Below are 20,217 nucleotides of genomic sequence, written 5' to 3'. Positions count from 1 at the left end.
TTGGTTAAGGTTTTGCTCTGGTTTGGGTTGGTTTGGTTTGGTTTAGGTTTATTCTGGTTTAACTGGTTGAAAGTTTAGGCAGGTACTAGGGCACATCTATTTATCCCTTTTTTTCATACAAAATATCAATGGGACCGTATTTTCGAGTACTTTCCAATGATACGGGAATCAAGCATGCGCTAGGCTCAATTGTCGTACTCTAGCAAAAGGTATTAATGGCCACTTTCGATCACCCTCCCCTCATCATTATCGGGTTTGACCGATCACAAGTTTTGGAATAATCTGGACTTGTGCCGAACATCCAACTTCTTCCTGAAAGAGAGAATATATGTTTCCTCATTACTCGTAATTCATCATTACCAAGGGGGGGACAAAATTTGGTGTCTACAATGGTGTGGCCAAGGGGGGATCCGGTACCGTGGGCTCAGAGGTCGGTATTACAGTAATGGCCCTTGATGTATGATTGGATGCTATGGATTGTTATTGCTGCATGTAGATTGCATATGGTTAGGACCACATCCCAGTCCTGTAACCTCATGCCAATAGGGGGTAAGGTATTGGCTAATCCCACTTGATGGTAGGTGGCAGAGGACTACTATGCCCAAATACGACCTACTGTATCTTGTAAGGGCACAACATGGTACGACGTACTGTACGCATGACTATCGGACAACATGGGATACCAATGAAGGTGTGGGATTTCGGGACCATGATTGGGGTTACTATTTAGGGGGGTTGGCAAGGGGAGCGAGGCTCTGACTAGGACTGGCTAATTTTTGCTTGTAACTAGCTTGTATTTCCGAGGTCCAACGTACAGGGTAGGGGATACCACCTATGTTTCTTATAGCACTTATATCCACATATTGAGACTTAATAATTAGAATGGATATTATAAATAAAATGGATCATGTGGTTGTCCATCAGTGGTTTTATTGAGAGAGTGTGCTGGTTTCATGATGTTGTGTGTGCTTGCATGCTCAGCCGTCATTGATAATGTTTTTTTTAGATAATAGAGCTGGAGCCGGGATAGACAAATCTTCAGAATAGATGCGAGGCAGTGCCAGTAGAACACAGCTTAGCTAGAGGAGATTTATCTATTATTATGGATGTGCTTGTATATTAATGGTTGAAATTATTTATTACTTATTTTTTTCACTGTGTGGAAAATTTTTAATTAAGGGCTTCTAATATTATTTAGCACTACAGATGATCACTACATATATGCTTCCTGCAGATTTATATGCGCGTACTTTGATTATGTTAGATATTCTCAAGTGATTGATTGGCTGATTAGATGTGGGTGTCTAGTGGCACATACCTTTGTTATATTTGGGGCAGGGTGTGACAGAGGGTTAGGGCCTAAGACCCAATGGGTGGGCATGATCCATGTGGAAAGGGCCCAAAAATTAGTCTAGTCCAGAGATACTGGAAAGTGTCAGATTATGGATACGGGAAGGTGTTAGGCACCCGTTCCACCCAGTTTGACTGGTCTTCCTATTAGATGCATAAAATGAACATTCTCCCTTAATTATTCCTATACCACATGCATGGCTAAATTAGTGTTATATTACTATATATATACTACCGCATGTGTAATGAGAATCTAAATTTTGCTTATTGAGTTGGGGATTATACCTGAGGTTGATCCTTGCTTCAGCTCAAGAGGGGTGGGCCCCTGTTGAAGCAGATGTGGGCTGTCTCTTGGGTTCTCCCAGCTCAAGAAAAAGTGGTTCTGATCTCTAGCGTTCTTTCTCTGGAAGCTCCATCTTTCTTGTAACCTTTCTCAACTCCCTTGGATAGAGGTTCGACTTGCAAAGGCTAGATTTGGGCTAGAACTTTGTTAGGGGTTTGGCTTGCGAAGGCTAAATCTCGACCTAGAACTCTAGCAGAGGTTTGGCTGGCAAAGGATAAAATTTGAGCTAGAACTTCGGCAGAGCTAGAATCTCGGTCTAGAATGGGGGTTAGGGAATTCTCTATAGGTTGAAATTCACCAAAAGGGAGGTAAATTTCAATGGGTGGGTAGGTAGACGTTCAATGCCTTGGGAAGGGTGAATAGTGGGCCATTTATAGATTTTCGGACCCAAAATGAGAAACTTTAACGGGGCAGCTAATTTTCAACCTTCAGCAAGTTCAAAAATTTAGCGAGGCTCCCAGCATTTCACAGGGCCATGAATTTTGGGGCAGCCCCCACAATTTCCACAGGGCTGCGAGGGTTGCGGAGTTGCCACATTTTCATGGCACTACCCATTTTCTCGCGGGTCTGTGAGAAAAAGATTATTCAGGGAATATTCTAGATGCCTATCTGGTTGCTCTTAGTATTCCTAACTTTCGGGGATGATTCTGCGAGATTTGGTGGTCTAATTTTACTGTACCATATATTGTTGGAATCGTAGTTCCAAGCCCATCAATCAGTACGGGTGTTCAGATTTGATTCCTCAGTATATAATATGCTATAATTTAACCCCCTCTCTCTTAGGGCGGTTAGGGTTGGGATTTCCAGATTTAGATTTTGGAATGGGGGCAAGGTTTTTGAGCCAAATCCAGGTTACCTAAGAAATTCGTCTCCTCTGTCAATGGAAAGCACCAATCATGTCCACGTTTTGTAAATCATCATAGCTGGGGGAGGGTGAAAAAATTGGGTGTCTACAGAAGGCCCCTCTTTGGCTGACGCCTATGCCATAGTGAAGGGCAAAAAAAAGAACCACATTTTCTCAACAAAAGCATGTACAACTATCATCTTACTCAAGGATGGCAAAGCTGCGATGCTAAAAGCATAGGCGAGTAAACCATACAAAAAGAGATCAACTAATATGACCATATCTAATGGAATTGGCAATAAGAAGTTGAGATCTTACTTGGATTGGTGATTGCTAAAAGGAAATTTGATGCTTCATTCCTGTAAAATGTTAGTAAACATGCATTTTGATATTTTCGTCTTTGGCCACGAGGGGCAACTATGGACCATGAGGCATTTTGGTCATTGGGCATATGGAGCAGCTATAGATCAGAGTAATTTGGTCTTTGGCCACGCAGGGCAACTACAGATTGATCACAAGGTAAATTTTGGTCACTGGCCACACGGGGCAACTACGGACCAGAAGCAATTTGGTCTTGGTCACGCAGGGCAACTGTATACCGACTAAGGGAATCTCTTGGTTACTGGTCACGCGGGGCAACTACAGACCAGAGGCAATTTGATCTTAGCCCTACAATGCAACTGTAGACTGACTAAAGGAATCTCTTGGTCACTGGCCACACGGGGCAACTACGGATCAGAGTAAGCTAGTCTTGGCCGTGCGGGGCAACTGTAGACCAACTAAGGGAATCTCTTCATCACAAGCCATGCAGGGTGACTGCGGACCAGAGTAAGCTGGTCTTGGCTGCGCTGTAGTAGATATGAATTTTCGAACAAGGTTCGGGAACGGTACAATGAGCTTTCGTCGGGGATGAAGCACCGGATTCAGAATTGCAGTTTGTACAGGCCCGTGTTCCTTGAGATGAAGAAGATGGACACAGAGCTCATGAATGCCATTATCAAGCGGTGGTGGCCGAGCACGCACATTTTCCATCTTCCCGTGGGTGAGCTCTCTATCATCCTTGCTGCTTCTATGCCCTGGTAGGGGATCCCTTTGGGGATAGGCCAGTCATCGTTCTTGACTCCATCTCCCTTGGAAACCTCCATGACTTGACTGGCCTTAGTACCCCCTTAGGTGATCTTGTTGGTGGAGATTTACAATACCTGGCACAAAGCTCGTGTGGATTCGGATCCAGTTCAGAGTACCCACCTATTCCGCTCCTTCCTCCTCTTCATAATAGGTCATTGCTTATTCAGCAATTTTCGAGGTGAGGTCAATGTTCGTATGACACTCTTGTTCGCCAATCATGTGAGGTCGATGTTCGTATGACACTCTTGTTCGCCAATCTGGATGAGAATCGATTAGTATGACTGCGGCGGGTCAGCCTACACCTACTTCTTGTGGATGATGGACCACCTAGCTTATGGTGATAATGGCCTCTGTGGTGTCTCTTACATTATTCAGGTATGCTCTCGCTTGATCACCTATTTCCATTTGATTCATTCTGAACTTGTGTCTAATACTTTGATCTTCATGCAGCCCTGGGTTTATGAGCACACGATATTCTTGTGTCTGGAGCTTAGGCATCCTGATAGTCTCCCCTTTGCTGCTTCCTCGAGGTAGGGGGATAATCAGCTGTCAAAGGGTCGGTCCGTCATCCCTGAGGGGTCATCTGCCTGTGCCATGCTGAATGGCATGACTCTAATATGTCTTTCTTGCTTTTCTTCTTTTAATTGTCTTACTTTATCTTCTACTTACCAATCCTCTGGACCATAGAGCTGACCCAGGCCTAGTATCTGGGGGAGAGATTGACTGGGCAGTGGCCGGGATCCTAGTGGTGCAGTGCTCCCTATTTGCCTCCTCTTACCACGCACTGTGCTAAAGATGTTCCAGAGGGGGAGGCGAAGCTGGCTATGGAGGGACTGTGGGACGATGAATTCCTCGATCTTGAAGAGATTATCGAGCCTTTCTTGAGGCCAAGACAGTCTGTGTACCCTTGACTCCCTTGGGTCCGGAGGTTCGAATACTTCTTTTTGCTATATTTCTATCTTTTGTTTTATTTTCTATACACATGGTCCTTGTAGTATAGTACTCGCCCCATGGCTCCCCTTTCTCCACCGTTCCAATCGAACCGGGGGTTCTACGGCCGGGGCTTCTTCACACTAGGAAGGGCCTTCTCATCATATGGCCACTGTGCCATTTCCAGGATATTCTGGATGGTCTTATACTGACGCCCATTCTCCTGCTGTCTCGAAGGTGTTGCCGCGGACTCTGGACCATGACATGGACCTCAGCCTTCCTATACACTTTGACTATGTGAGCATTCTAACCTTCATCTTCTTTGCTTTTTGCTTTTTCTCAAGCCCTTTTGATTTATATGACCTTCCCTAGGTATCTTCCGAGGCCTATGCTGATATCCGTCGGATGCACCACAACTTGTATAAGCAGCTGTATCAGGAGACGAAGAAGACCTTGGCTCAGAAACTTCATTCCGCATTTGTTGTATGCATTTTATCTTGATATGAGCATTGATTCAATCTTATGTACCCTAGGAGGCGGAGATTTCTGATCTTCAGCAGAGTTTGTGGGCCCTTCGGATTTAGTTTGGTGTGGAGGTGGCCAGGGACGTGATGATCTCCACGGATGAGCTCAGCTCCTCAGATGACGATGTCCAATCTTAGAGCTTTTTCCTTTTTTTTTTTCCTTCCTGAACATGTCTTATAGAACAGATACTTGGAAAAAACTGGATTAGTAGCAAAAATTTATTTTTATTGTTAAACTTTTATTTGTTTAGATTTTTAAATTTGAATTTAAATTTAATTTTTTAGCACTTTTTAATTTTCAGAGCACAATTCAGGCATTCTCTCTTGTTTTGGTAATGGATGATCTTCAATTGATTCCCATTCAGTGGCTTAACCCGCTGCAATCTTTCCATAAACCACAGTTGGAAAATAGCAGGGCTCCCCCAACAGCGATCGGTCCCAAACTTATGATTGTGGTTTATTTCATCGAATCCTCTAAACATTTCTGCTAGGACCGCAGGGACTATGCCACATCCCTCCTTTAGCTGCTTCACCACTTCTATGATGACGGGTTGTGCCCCTCGCTCCAGCGTACGTAGAATATATCATGTTATCATGCATAATAGATACGCATCGCTCCATTGTTGCCTATACGTTCCTTCTAATGGCGGGAACCAAGTGAAGGCCCTTGCAACCTTTAAAATGCCAACCTTCCCATAGCTCACTGTTTCATTTCTTCTCTTCCCCATGTGAAGAAATCTTGAATCTTCTTAAAGTAATCATTGTCCAGTGAAGGTTGGATCAACTTCCCCAAGGGTGGAGAAAATAGACAAGCCCCGAATTCGTCTATGGTTGGGGAAACCTCAACTATCCCAAATCCAAACACATATCCCAATGTTGGGGCACTTGTCGGAGTAGGTTGTAATGTAATTTCATACAACCGATCCGATCGAGCACTTGCATGTTTGTGGATTCTAGTAGTCTTGGTTCTTCAATATTCACCTTTAATGTCCATTTCCTCAATGTTTCATCTAGAGAGTCCATAATCCATTCCTATAATCATTCTGAGTAGTTAAAAAATTAGTCTTCAAAGTATTACTCAATTGCTCAAAATTCAACAAGACTTATACTGTCACACCCTACCTTTAGAAGACCAAGGTATGCGGTACTGGACACCTCACCGTATCCAGTCAGCCTGTTTCTGCAGGATCTAGACTAGGGCAGATCATAGCACCATAATTTCACAACCAAAGATTAGAGTTCATATATATATATATACACACAATCCATCAACGAGATATATTACATAATTTCCAGTGTCAACTATAAGTGATAGGATATATTTACAATTACCCAGATGAAGGTTACAAACCTTATAAAAGAATATTTACACAGTTTACAGTATCTTAGTAGTAGACTATATACATCAGAGTACGCATCAGTGGAAATATAAACACAAAACACATAGGAATAGTCTATCCTGTTCCTCAGAAGCACTGGGCTCCATAGGCATAGTCGTCACATCCATAGTCAAGTCCATGGTCGGTCTCATCATCTGGAATATTGGCTAAGAAATCCATGGCCACTATCTCATGATCATAGCTGGAAATCAGCAAAACATCGGTCTCATCATCTAGAAAAGTAAATAAAGAGGGGTGAGCATGTCATGCTCAGTGAGGGGATGGGGGCAAGCAAGCAAACACAATACAAATGATGCAATGCATGTTCCACACCTATATGATGCACATGGGTTCATTTAACATTACACTACTTTCTAGTCCATTACTAAGTTTGAGATCAGTAGTATAGTGCTACACAATGTAGGTGATATTTCCTACCCTGTACAATAGGCCTCAGAAATACAAGCTCATTACAGGCAGTAGTCAGCTAGTCCCGGAAAGAACCTTGGTCCCCCGGCTAACCCCTAGGTTAGTAACCCTGGGCAGTCAAGTGGACAGTACGTTGTACTCTGCTGCTATTCGTCTCTAGGTATAGTACATCGTACCACAGAAGTGTATTGCTGATCAGGCAACCACAGATCGGGATTAGTCAGTACCTCACCCCTACTGACAAGAGGTTGTAGCACTCGAGCGGTGATAACCTAACCCACAAATTCTACATGATGCATATTCAATCATCACCCATTCACAACATGCATACAGTAAACATTGGGCACCTGCTAGTGTCCATCTTACCTATCTTACCTATTCCGGCTTCTCCTTTCACAAGTCAATGTTAGAAACAATAACAACAATTATATGCACACAACCAAATGCATGAGTCACAGGCAAGAATTTAAAATAAATAAACACTCTGTAAAACAAGTCAGGGTATCCACTCACCTTGGTGTCTAATCTCCTGATATCTAAACTCTTGATTCAAATATACATCCTCATAGAAATTTATATTTCCTACTTCACAGGACATTTAAATAATTGTTTTAGAATAAAAATCCTACATTTCTACCCCAGCTTGTCTAAGTACATCACCCCAATTCCTAAATTCAATAGAGCATTTGATTTTTCTTCATTGCACAGTCTGGGGTTTCCATTTTCTTCACTACTGGGTCACATGAGGGCAAACCACTAATGGATCCGGCATCTAGTCAGGGGTTTTGATCACATTGGCAGCCCACTCAGGATCACAGAATCCCAAATGCTACCCTTTATTTCCCATAGGGTCCATTTCTATTGAAATCTTGTGTAGACAACTCCCAACACAGGGTTCAGGACCTGCTGACCACTTACACAGCCAGTTTGGCCACCGAAACCCCAACTGGCAGGTTGGCTGGGCAGCAGTCGATTGGCCGATCGGGACCTACCTGTTCCGTTATTTTCTGCAGAATTCGATTCTGCCAGCTCTACTATTCTCTATTTTGATCAAATTGGGATTCTGCATCCCTTTTAAGGTCCTAATTGATTATATAGGGTTTTAATTTTCAGATTAGATTTCCATTGACCCACTATTGAAGTCCTATTAGCTGCACATAGGTCTGGTATACTCAATTCTGCAAAATTTATGGGATTAATTGGGAATTTAAAGGAATTTGTAGAATTAGAGTATATCCCATACTCTTGCCACTAAATTGGGATGGAATACCCATGAATACAAGTTTAACATGAATAGTTCAGCCTTTATTAAGCTCCCAGCAGAATTTTCCAGGGAAAATTTTACCTAATTGGTAAAACCAGATGATGGAATTAATCCCTACTTTGGGACTTAATAAATTTGCACTCAATTTATCAAAATTTAGTCCCAACTATGCATACTACTAATGAATTGGTAAAAACCCTAAGTTCCTGGGTTTATTGGGACCAGTTACAAGTAATTGGGGTCCCCAATACCTGCACCAAGGTTGGGGCTTTCCTCACTAGGTAGCTATGCAGCTCACAGGGATTCCTTGGCTGCCCCCAATTGGTATAAATCCTAACCCTAGCTACCCAATTTGTACAATTACCTAATTAACCCTGCTACAGCAGTGAGTTCACTCACTTGGGTGCAGTGTTGATCCAATAGCAGCCTGAGGTGAGCCAACTCTTTTCTCACTTCTCTTTCTTCCTCTTCTTCCTCCTCTTTTCTTCTTCTTCTATTTTCCTTACGGTTTGCAGCCAATGAATTTAGGGTGAGTTCTCAGCCCTAAAATCTCTATATAGGGCCCCTTTTAATCTCCTATATAGCCTAATTAACCTAATACGTAATTAAATTTCCCTCTTATTCATTAATATAAAATATTTATTTTATACCTCAAATAGGTCTATTTCCATAGGGCGTTGATTGCACAACAAAGGTGTGGGACCTATAATGCAAAATCCATAAATTCTGCATTCTATTAGCCAAATCGATTGGCCAGTTTGGACCTGCCGATTAGCAGCAAATGGGGTCCCCTTTGGCCTGTCTACCGTACTCTTCTATACCTAGTCTCATAAATGAAATTTTACCTATTTTCCCACACTTCTTGATGAGTTCCTTAGTGATATTGGCAAGCTGAACAAGAGCAGGTGGGGTTACTTCTACCTTCTTGGCACTCCACAGCTACCAACCATGCTAGGTTTGTCTTCCTTTGCTCTGCCTTCTTACCTGTTCGTCCTCGAAATTTGTGAGGCATACCTGGTAACCCAAACAATTCTAGATACTTCTCTTTTAACTTAATCTTCTCTTTCCCGGGAGGCTTCATGCTTCAGGTGGTTCTTCCATTTTACTTTCACATAAGAGATAGTACAATTTTGGAGCTGATGTTCTTTTCCATCAAAGATCCCTTCAGGTTGTTCTTCTTTTTTTGCTAAAAATTCATTGTAATAAAAGAAGGGGGAAAAAGAATATACAAAGCAATATCACATTTGGAATCTGGAAAATTCTACTCCACCTTCGGCATTGCCATCAGCAGAGAAGAACTCACAATAGAAATCAAATCACAAAAATTGAAAATAAAAACAGAATACATTAAAAGAAGGGGTATCTAGGCCAAGATTGATAATCCACTTCCAACTCTATAGCAATCAGCGCAGGCCAGGATTGGATAGGAGAAGAAACTTCGAATTTTGCTACTGTTTTTGCCAAGAAATTAGCCACAGGATTTTGCTGAATTTTCTGAATTTTGTTCTTCATAACTCAGATCATTATCCAAATCCAAGGACTCAACAGCAGGTAAAACATGTCAAGGATCCAGAACATACTTCTTCAACATTGATACATGGAAAACATTATAAAATCTCTCCAACTCTGGGGGCACTGCTAGTCTATAGGTTGTTGGGCCAACCCGATCCAATATCTCAAGTAGTCCCACATACTTGACTCAACTTCCCTTTCTTTCCAAATCTTCGTACACCTTTTACTGGTGAGATTTTTAGAAAAACTTTAGCACCCACCTCAAATTCCAAAGGCTTCCTCCTGTTATCCACATAGCTCTATTATCTGGATTGTGCTGCCTTGATTCTTTCTCTAATACTTTCTTCTCACAGATATTCTGTATCAGTTCTAGCCCTCGAATTCTTCTTTCTCCAACTTCATCCCAATACAATGGGGTTTTGCATTTCTTCGCAGATAGAGCCTTAAAGGGTGCCATGTCAATAGTTGGTAATTATTACTATATGCAAATTCAATCAATGGTACATTTTGATCCCAACTATAACTCATATCTATAGCATAAGCTCTCAATGTATCTTTTAAGACTTGGATGGTCCTTTTTGATTGACCATCAGTCTGTGGATGAAATGCTAAGCTAAAAGTCAGCTTAGTCCCCACTGATTTTTGCACACATTCCCAAAATTTAGAAGTAAACCGGGAATCACGATCAAAGACAATACTGACAGGCGCTCCATGGTATCTCATGATGTTATTAATATAAAACTGTGCCAGCTTTTCCATAGAATGGGGTATCTTCATAGAGATGAAATGCGCTACTTTTGTCAATTGGTCCACAATTACCCAAATAGTATCATTACCGTTCTTGGAACACTAGGAGAGGTTGTAATAGTCCATGTAGTTTTTGTCTCACTTCCTTCACCATTTGATAATTCATCCATTTACCCATATGTTTGGCCACATCATTCTTCATGTTTTTCCACCAATACAATTTCTTCAAATCCTTGTACATTTTGGTACTTCCAGGATGTAAAGAGTAAGGAGTGCTATGAGCCTCATTCAAGATCAATTCTATCAATTTCTCCTTTTTTGGAATACATAATCTTTCTTTAAACTATAAAACTCCACTTTTCAATGAAAACCTAAGATCCTTCTGTCTTCCATCATTAATAGCATTGATTGTCTTCCTTAACACATCATGGGGAAAATCTATTTTCATGTGTGGGACTCACATCCCTATACCCCTGAATCTTGTACTTACCCAACTTGTAGAGGTCCTAATGCTGACCAAATCCAACCTAATAGGTCAGTATTGGGTGGGGTCCATTAATGAGAAATTAATTTTAGTTAGTTCGAGTTGTAAGTTTATAAAAATCAGTTTTTAGAAGTACTTTTGGGATGTTTTAAGTAATTCAACCCTTTGGATTGAATTATAAAAGAAGGAAGCTGCTACTGTTCACTTCATTTGTGAACTGATACTCGGTGGAGCAGCAAAGGGGAAGAAGGAGAAGAAGAGGAGGAGGAGGAGAAGAAGAAAAAGAAGAAAAGAGGAAGAAAGGGAGTGTTTAGCTGCAATTTTTGGGGCTACCTGCGTTATGGTAAGGTTGCTATCCTATTACTTTAATAAATTTACTTAGGTTAATTAGGTTAGCTAGCTAGAGTTAGGGATTTTAGTTAATTTGGGATTGTGGTCAAGTTCCTGTGTACTGATTTGCTTCCCTATAGAAGAAGTCCCAAATTCTAGAATGGGTTAGGGACTGAAATTTGTAAGAAGGTTGTCCCTATGAACCCTAGAGGTTAGGGTTTTCATGTTCCTAGCAAGGAATTATATAATTGAAGGTGGAATAGGGCTGAATAGGCAAAATTCTGCCGAAACCCTAGAACAAAATTCAGCCCACATTTATTTTTGTGAAGAATTAGTTAATCCCCTTCTTTGAAATTCTGTTATCAATCTAATTAGTGTTGGAGTATATATTTTATGATTGTAAATACTTGTGCCCAACTCCAGTTAAATGACTAAATAGGGGAAATGACCCAATTTTGCAAAATTGCTTTAATTTCTACTTAAATTCTGAAATTCCTGCAGAATAGGATATATAAGACCTGGAATGATTAATTGAACCTTAGATATGGGTCAATATACTATCCATTCAAGCAAATAGGGATCCCTATGTTGAAACAGACTAGTCAGACTTAGTAGAGACCCAATTTTTGGTTTGCAGCAGTAGTGTAAACCTTGGCATAATCGGATTCTGCAGAAAGGAGTCGATAGGTCTGACCGGCCAACCAGTTGTTGCCTAGCCAACCCGTCGGTTGGGTGATTTTAGGTCTAAATAGCCCCATTTTTTCTGCTGATACCCTATCCCCTAGTGGGTCATACTACACCTTAAGTAATTTTATTTGGCCCTACAAGGTGGGTCAATTTGGGGCATCATCAAGGCTTGGAAAATAGGGATTGTATAGGGATTAGTGAGGGCTTGCACAAGTTCAATTTGGAATCTGTATAGAAGTATGCTAGGTGTTACGGATTAGTCCCTATTAGGATTAAGTTATACACTGCCCCTTGTGGGTCATGTTACCTGCCTTTTACCCAAATTAACCCTAGGGGTAGGGGAAGCTTGGGCACTTTAGATTGGGTTAGTAAATGAGCTATTGCGAGTTGATTTGGGTTCAGAAGTGTGTTATAAATGTTTAACATAATGATACACTTTGGTTAGGAACCTAAACTTATCGAGTAAGGACACACGATTGATTGCGGTGAATGTATCGTACTTTCTGATTGGGTTTTAAGGTGAGTGGGTGTTTGACTTATTTTGCGGAGTGTTTCTATTATATTTTATTTCTGCATGCTCATATGTAATGTTGTGCTAACTTTGTTTTGGATATATTTTCTATAGAGTTATATTTAAATTGTACATGTGGCTTGGTTTTACCAAGATTGTTGTGATTGTGATTTTGTGGATGTATAGTTATATAGTAGGGTGGTAATGATTATAACATTGATGGTCTGAGGCATGATGTGGCCGAGGGGGGATCAGTACCATGGGCTTAGAAGTCGATATTACAGTGAGGGCCGCCAATGTGTGACTGGATGCTGTGGATTGGTATGAATGCATGTAGATTGCATGTGGTTAGGATTCACAGACTTTGGTGTTACACCCCTTGCTAGTAGGGAGTTAGGTATTGGCTAATCCCAAAAGGGTGGTATGTTATTGAGAGTACCATATCCACAGTACGATGTACTGTACTCAGAGGCGGATGCAGAACGGGTGACCGAAGGGTTTTCTGGGACCATGGCTGTCTATAGCATGGGTGATCGATGTGTCGGATTCAGGGACCATGGCTGTTTAGGGTTACCTTTGGAGGTTTGTGAGGTGACGGATGTGTAGGATTCCAAGACTTGTAGACTTTCGCTTGCAGCAAGCTTGTATCCCTGTAGCTCGATGTACTGGGGAGGGAATACTACCTATGTTGCATAGCAAAGATACCAGATGATGGACTTAGTAATGGAAATAAGAAAGTAATATAATAAATGCATGCACACCCCTCACTGAGCTTGTGAAGCTCACCCCTTGTTGATTACTCCTTTTAGATGGTGGAACCGATGCTGAGGTAAGATTGGACTTTGGCAGTGGTTGTGAGGCTTGTGTCTATGAGACACCAGGTGATGATGGACTTCACTACTGTTATTTTAGTTATTTCTGTTGATGTATATATACTGAACAAATATGTAAGGTGTAAATATTACACCTATGGGTTTAACAAACGGATCTTGTATATTTGTAATTATAACTTTAGCACATCACTAGTGTTATGTGTATGATTTTATTAGCATATTCTGATTTTAGTTATGGTCTTAGTGACATTTGTGAAATTAAGGTACTGCATCTGTAATCCTGAAGGGTTAGGCTGACTGAATATGGGTGTCCAGTGCTGCATACCTTGGCCAATTTGAAGTATGGTGTGACTTGGACCTAGTTGAAATATTGCATTCCATTACACTAAGGCTCTCTTACCCATTAAAAAAAAAAATAGGCCCTCTTTTTTTGAATTTCAATTTTGGAGTAATTTTTTTAAATAAGTCGATAAATATTTTTATTTTATCAAAAAAAAAAAATGGTTAATTGCATTAAGAATAATTTTAAGAACAAAAGCTACGTTTAGTAGTCCACTTTTAATAATAGATTCTCTTTGAAAATCAAGGCATAGACTGCCTAACTTCTTGAATGCAAGAGAAGTAAATTACAATGATTGAAAATTGGAAGAACTATATTATATTTGTTTGATTCAAATGTCATCCATAAAAGTACGGGAATTAATGCATGAATACAATAGAGTTCACAGAAAAGTGATGATGGACTTCACTATTGTTATTTCAGTTATTTCTGTTGATGTATATATACTAAACAAATATGCAAGGTGTAAATATTACACCTATGGGTTTAACAAACGAATCTTGTATATTTGTAATTATAACTTTAGCACATCACTAGTGTTATATGTATGATTTTATTAGCATACTTTGATTTTAGTTATGGTCTTGGTGGCATTTGTGAAGTTAAGGTACTGCATCTGTGATCCTGAAGGGTTAGGCTGACTGAATATGGGTGTCCAGTGCCACATACCTTGGTCAATTTGAAGTATGGTGTGACTTGGACCTAGTTGAAATATTGCATTCGATTACACTATGGCTCTCTTACCCATTAAAAAAAAAAATTAGGCCCTCTTTTCTTGAATTTCAATTTTGGAGTAATTTTTTTAAATAAGTTGTTTTTAAATAAGTTGATAAATAATTTTATTTTATCAAAAAAAAAAAAAAAAAAATTGGTTAATTGCATTAAGAATAATTTTAAGAACAAAAACTACGTTTAGTAGTCCACTTTTAATAATAGATTCTCTTTGAAAATCAAGGCATAGACTGCCTAACTTCTTGAATGCAAGAGAAGTAAATTACAACGATTGAAAATTGGAAGAACTATATTATATTTGTTTGATTCAAATGTCATCCATAACGTGCGGGAATTAATGCATGAATACAACAGAGTTCACAGAAAAGTGATGATGGACTTCACTACTATTATTTCAGTTATTTCTGTTGATGTATATATACTTAACAAATATGTTAGGTGTAAATATTACACCTATGGGTTTAACAAACGGATCTTGTAAATTTATAATTATAACTTTAGCACATCACTAGTGTTATGTGTATGATTTTATTAGCATATTCTGATTTTAGTTATGGTCTTAGTGACATTTGTGAAATTAAGGTACTGCATCTGTAATCCTGAAGGGTTAGGCTGACTGAATATGGGTGTCTAGTGCTGCATACCTTGGCCAATTTGAAGTATGGTGTGACTTGGACCTAGTTGAAATATTGCATTCCATTACACTATGGTTCTCTTACCCATTAAAAAAAAATTAGGCCCTCTCTTCTTGAATTTCAATTTTGGAGTAATTTTTTTAAATAAGTCGATAAATAGTTTAATTTTATAAAAAAAAATAAAAAAAATTGGTTAATTGCCTTAAGAATAATTTTAAGAACAAAAACTATGTTTTGTAGTCCACTTTTGATAATAGATTCTCTTTGAAAATCAAGGCATAGACGGCCTAACTTCTTGAATGCAAGAGAAGTAAATTACAATGATTGAAAATTGGAAGAACTATATTATATTTGTTTGATTCAAATGTCATCCATAAAGTGCGGGAATTAATGCATGAATAGAACAGAGTTCACAGAAAAGTGAACAATTGGGCCGTTTGATTTTGTTTCTGATGTTTCTGTGTCTAGAAACATTAGAAACGGTTTTTTTCGTTTCTGTGCTAAAAAACAATTTTTGGAATTGCAAAAAGGTGTTTGATTTTTCTGTTGCCCGAAATGTTTTCATTAGTGTAGTTGAGTTCAAGACAAGAGTAAAGGCATGATGTTGTAGGTATGCAACTCACGAGTGAAGGCATGACATTGTAGTTGCATGTATGCTTCGTGGAGATAAACTTTAGAAGGATGAAAGCAATCCGAAACTGTGAGCTTTCACACAGCCAGGTTGGAATTGCTGCATCTGGATAACAAGAAGTTTTAACAGTGGGTTGGGGTTGGGGTAGGTAGAGTGAAGTATCGGGTTTTCACAATTTTTGTCCCTCCCACTTGTTTCTAGAAACAGAAAACAGGTCTGACTTGTTTCTTCATTCCTATTTCTAGACATAAAAATAGGCATCAATTTTTATTTTTGTTTCCACAAACAAGTGAAAGGAAACAGAAAAATGAAACGGTTTTTTGGGATGTTTTTCTGTTTCTAAACGTAGAAAAACGGAAAAATAAGTTCTGGAAACAAAATCAAACGGGCCTTACGTGTAACAATGAACGATATAATTCTTTGTTGAAACAGAGTTGCAATTATTTTTGGCAACTAACAAAAAAAATAAAATGAGGAGAATACGATGGCAAAATAAAAACTTATTTTCTTCTAGATATCTTAAGTTTTAAATTATAAAAAATCAATTTCCCCATTATATTGCTAAATACTTAGGTTTACCATTATAACTAAAGTTTTCTACTGTTTGTTAATCAGGTGGCAGTCTCAAGATCATTAAATGGGATTGGGCTAGCCGAAGTAACACCCTTAGTTAAAACACATTCAAATAACCATTTTTTTTTTTAACTTGATCAAAATTATACAGAAAAAAAAAATTCCCAAAAAAAGGGAAACATTTTAAACTTGTTCGCTTTTTTTCTTAGTGAAAAAACTGCACTTTTTTAAAAACTAAAATTTTTATTATTAAAAATTTAATTTAATATTATATAAATTTATAATTAATATTAAATACTAATTTGAGCAAATTATATGGCCCTCCCTTAGACTATGGCCCTCTCACAACCCCCTACCCCTGGTGTTTCGAACAATATGTGTATGTTAACTAACAAATTCACTGACACATTTCACCAAAGCCTATCAGAATTTTAAAAACCAAATCAAAATAATTTTTAGGGAAAAGATTCCCACACCATTGATGTGGGGATGCTTTCCCACGTTCTTTCACATCCCTTACATTCTCTTCATTTCTGACCATGCGGTCCCCCATTAACAAAACAAAATCTCGCACCTTGGTTAATATGGTATGATTTATTTATTTAATTTTTATTCATCTCCTTAAGATTTACAATTAAGATTTCAATATGGTTTTATATGTCAAAAAAATAATAAATAAAAAAATCCTCAAACCATGGTTGACATGCAATTGGGAACTTCGTTGGATAGTTACCAGAGTTCGTATGATAGCTTGACGAAATTGTGATCTTTGAAGAGGTAAGTTCTCTACCCTACTCCTTTAGTTTTAGTTCCTAACATTTGTTACACAATGAGTGTCTGTATTAGATCTTCTGTGTTAATTCCATTTCTCTTCATTTCCCTTCCCTTCTCTTTACTCCCCACCAAATGGAGCTTAATAATTGCACATATTCAACATCTCATTTCCCCTCTAGGAGATTATGAATGGACACAACAAATGTATTGAGTACATGGTTTCAAATATCGGATCGGTATTGGTTATGAACGGACAACGAAAGTCCAGCAGATATCATAAAGAGATACTTACCTCACCCCTTTTTGTCATATCACGTATTAGTGTGTCTTGGTGTTAATAACTCTTTGAACTCAAAGGTAGGTTGGATATTTGGCATTTTGTTATTTGTATAAATGTACATGGGAGACTCTAGTGGTGAAGTATCTATGGCATATAGCTATATGTGATACAGTTAGGTTTATGAACTTCCAGGGTTATTATGATGTAATATCGAACGGTTATTATTAATATAGTTTTTATTTAAAAGAAAAAAATCCGAATGTCTTGAGTACATGGTTTCAAATATTGGATTAGTATTGGTGAATTCACTTGGATCGGTATTTATCATGATCGGTCCCATCTTGACAAATCCATTCGTACAATCCAAGGGTAAAAAGGTAATAAATATTTTTAGAAAAAAAACATAGGTAAACCTATCTATCGGATTTAGGGTGATCTAGATCGATATCGATTGAAACCAATCATAATTCCAATTCTAGAACTGAGATTAAGAACCTTGCTTGAGTAGGATCTGTTGGGGAAACAATCTGAAGGATCAACCCCTCATGGTAATTAGAACACACACAAGCATTGGAAAGATGCTAAAGAGAAAAACCATGAACCATGGGACTATTTATGGGATTAAAACCAAACTTATACAGTAGTTTGGGAAGACTCCACATGCCTTAGCCAAGGACTAAAGTTCCTCTCGTTTGAACATGAATTCTATGAGCAATTTCCTATGGTCTTCTACAATCTTCCTCACGGATCTCTCTCACAACTTGGTGAGTAACTGTGTGTCATGTAATGTGATTGCAAAGACCATAGAAAGACTAGTTATAATAGTTCATCCAGTCTTAACTATTCCTACAATAGTAGGATTGGGCTTATCCCTCAACATGAATCAAACTACTGTAGATTCATATAAATCACCCATATTAATGTGACCCAAAACTCAATAGAATCCCTTCCATTTACACACTTAAATGTCAAGGTGAAGGAGATGCTTCATTTTTAATGCCATGTCGCCCTCAACATCATCATTTGATGCTGTCTGATATAAATGAGTGCCAAATGTAGTGGCAAGATTATCTATATGCAGAGTCTAATATAAATGAGAGGCATATGTAAAGCCGTAAAGGCACAACTAAAGTGGCATATATGATCTATGTCCACTGAATTTGGAGACATTACTATTGTTTGTTGTTAGTGTGTGAAGCAGTGCCTTAAAAATTAGTGAACCGGATTGGGAATTGCACAATTCAGATCGGAATCGATGGTCATCAATCTTCATTTTTTTTTTTTAATCTATACAACTAATAATACCTCGATAGATTAAGTTCTCGTACGAGAATGATTCTCATACGGTGTTTGATTTACACTTGGACTCCACTAAAAATAAAAACCAATTAAAAGAAGAGAGAGATTAAATGGAGTCTAAGTGTAAATCAAACACCATACGAGAATCATTCTCGTACAAGGATTTGATCCGCACTCTATTTCTTGATTATGCCGATTCTAGGTTTTTATTTTTTTTATTTTTTTTTTAAATCGATTCAATTCATTCTGATTCAAATTAAAATCGACATTGATCACTTCCGACGCCAATTACCCATTTTAAACCTTGGTGTGAACTGAAATTTTTTTTTTTTTTTTTTTTAAATCGATTCAATTCATTCTGATTCAAATTAAAATCGACATTGACCACTTCTTACCCATTTTAAACCTTGGTGTGAACTGAATTTTTTTTTTCATTCAATTCAATTAAAATCGACATTGACCACTTCCGACACCAATTACCCATTTTAAACCTTGGTGTGAACTGAAATTGGTGAAATATTGAGGTGTAGACGATGGAGAATTTGGAGACAAAAAGTCCCTAAATAGAGTTACAATGATAAAAGTGTGTTTATGAGGTAAAAAGAGGTGAGCATGTTCACACTAGAGGTGCAAGCTGGGCGGGCCAAAATTGGGGAAATTGAGCTCAACTTGGTCTGCAGTCTGAACTAGCTCATTAATCTGGTTTAAAGCTAATCTCTGCATTTGGGTTGCATGATTTGCTCCTCTAGTTCACGAGAAATGCCAAGGAACCAGATGTGCAACAAAGCTGCCTTAAAATTAACTTAATTCCAGAACAAGGGGCAGTCTGTCTCTGGCAATATGGCATCACTCCTAAGTTCGTATGTGCTGTGAATTAGGATTTTCAACCAAGACGTTACTGCTAGTATCAGTCACGAATTATATATCTAACATCTTATATGGCATAAGAAATCATCTTCTAAATGTTGGTGCACGATGTCTTGTATTTTGTCACAATTTAATCCAGGGAGTACTGGTGCAAGTACCTCGATAGGCAGGATGAAAGTCCCGTTAACTGGTTAGCAGGCCGTAAGGATTGCAAGGGGGACAGGAGACCCCCTGCATAGCATGGGTGTAGGGAGGCGCAGCCCCTCGCTCGAATTTTTTTATTTGAGAACAGTTTTATACTTTCTGGATTGGGGTTTTCCTCCATATATTTGTAACAAAGATTTCTTTCTCTGTAATTCAAGCAATACTGAGAGGTGTGAAGAATAACGTTGTAACCTTATTCTCCATTGATAGTAAAACAATATCTCATCTCACCGAGGATGTAGGTAATCTTACCGAACCTCGTAAATCTGTGTTCATTACTTGTTTTTGTTTTTTCATTATCTTCTACATTATTTTAGGATTACATTTCTACACTAAACTATAGTCGTACAAGGGTTACTTATTGTGTATCTTTTGAGTTTTCCCCTCTTTTATACTAACTTTTTGTTTTTTGTGAAAATACTAAATTTTTGTTGGTACTGAAAGGATGGTTATATTGAATCCCATCCCCTATATCTCCTAATCTCATGACCGATGCCAAACAATAGTTTACTTCGGTGGTTGGCACTTTTTCCTTTAGTAGGGATTGGTCAATGGATCAAGTACTCTGGGTCTTTTTCTTGACTTCT

General features: G+C 38.6%; 1 long non-coding RNA gene across 1 annotated transcript; it reads left to right on the top strand.

Annotated features, from left to right (window-relative positions):
* The first annotated feature begins 4,147 nt into the window (after positions 1-4,147).
* On the top strand, positions 4,148-5,279 carry LOC122069927. Its single transcript, XR_006137604.1, has 3 exons — positions 4,148-4,593; positions 4,833-4,892; positions 4,968-5,279. It is a non-coding gene; the product is annotated as an uncharacterized LOC122069927 (long non-coding RNA).
* Positions 5,280-20,217: the final 14,938 nt, after the last annotated feature.

The sequence above is a fragment of the Macadamia integrifolia genome, unplaced genomic scaffold (genome assembly GCF_013358625.1).
Source record: "Macadamia integrifolia cultivar HAES 741 unplaced genomic scaffold, SCU_Mint_v3 scaffold766, whole genome shotgun sequence".
NCBI lineage: Eukaryota > Viridiplantae > Streptophyta > Magnoliopsida > Proteales > Proteaceae > Macadamia > Macadamia integrifolia.
The sequence above is the reverse complement of the archived record's forward strand: the minus strand, read 5'-3'. Positions and strand labels throughout refer to the sequence as shown.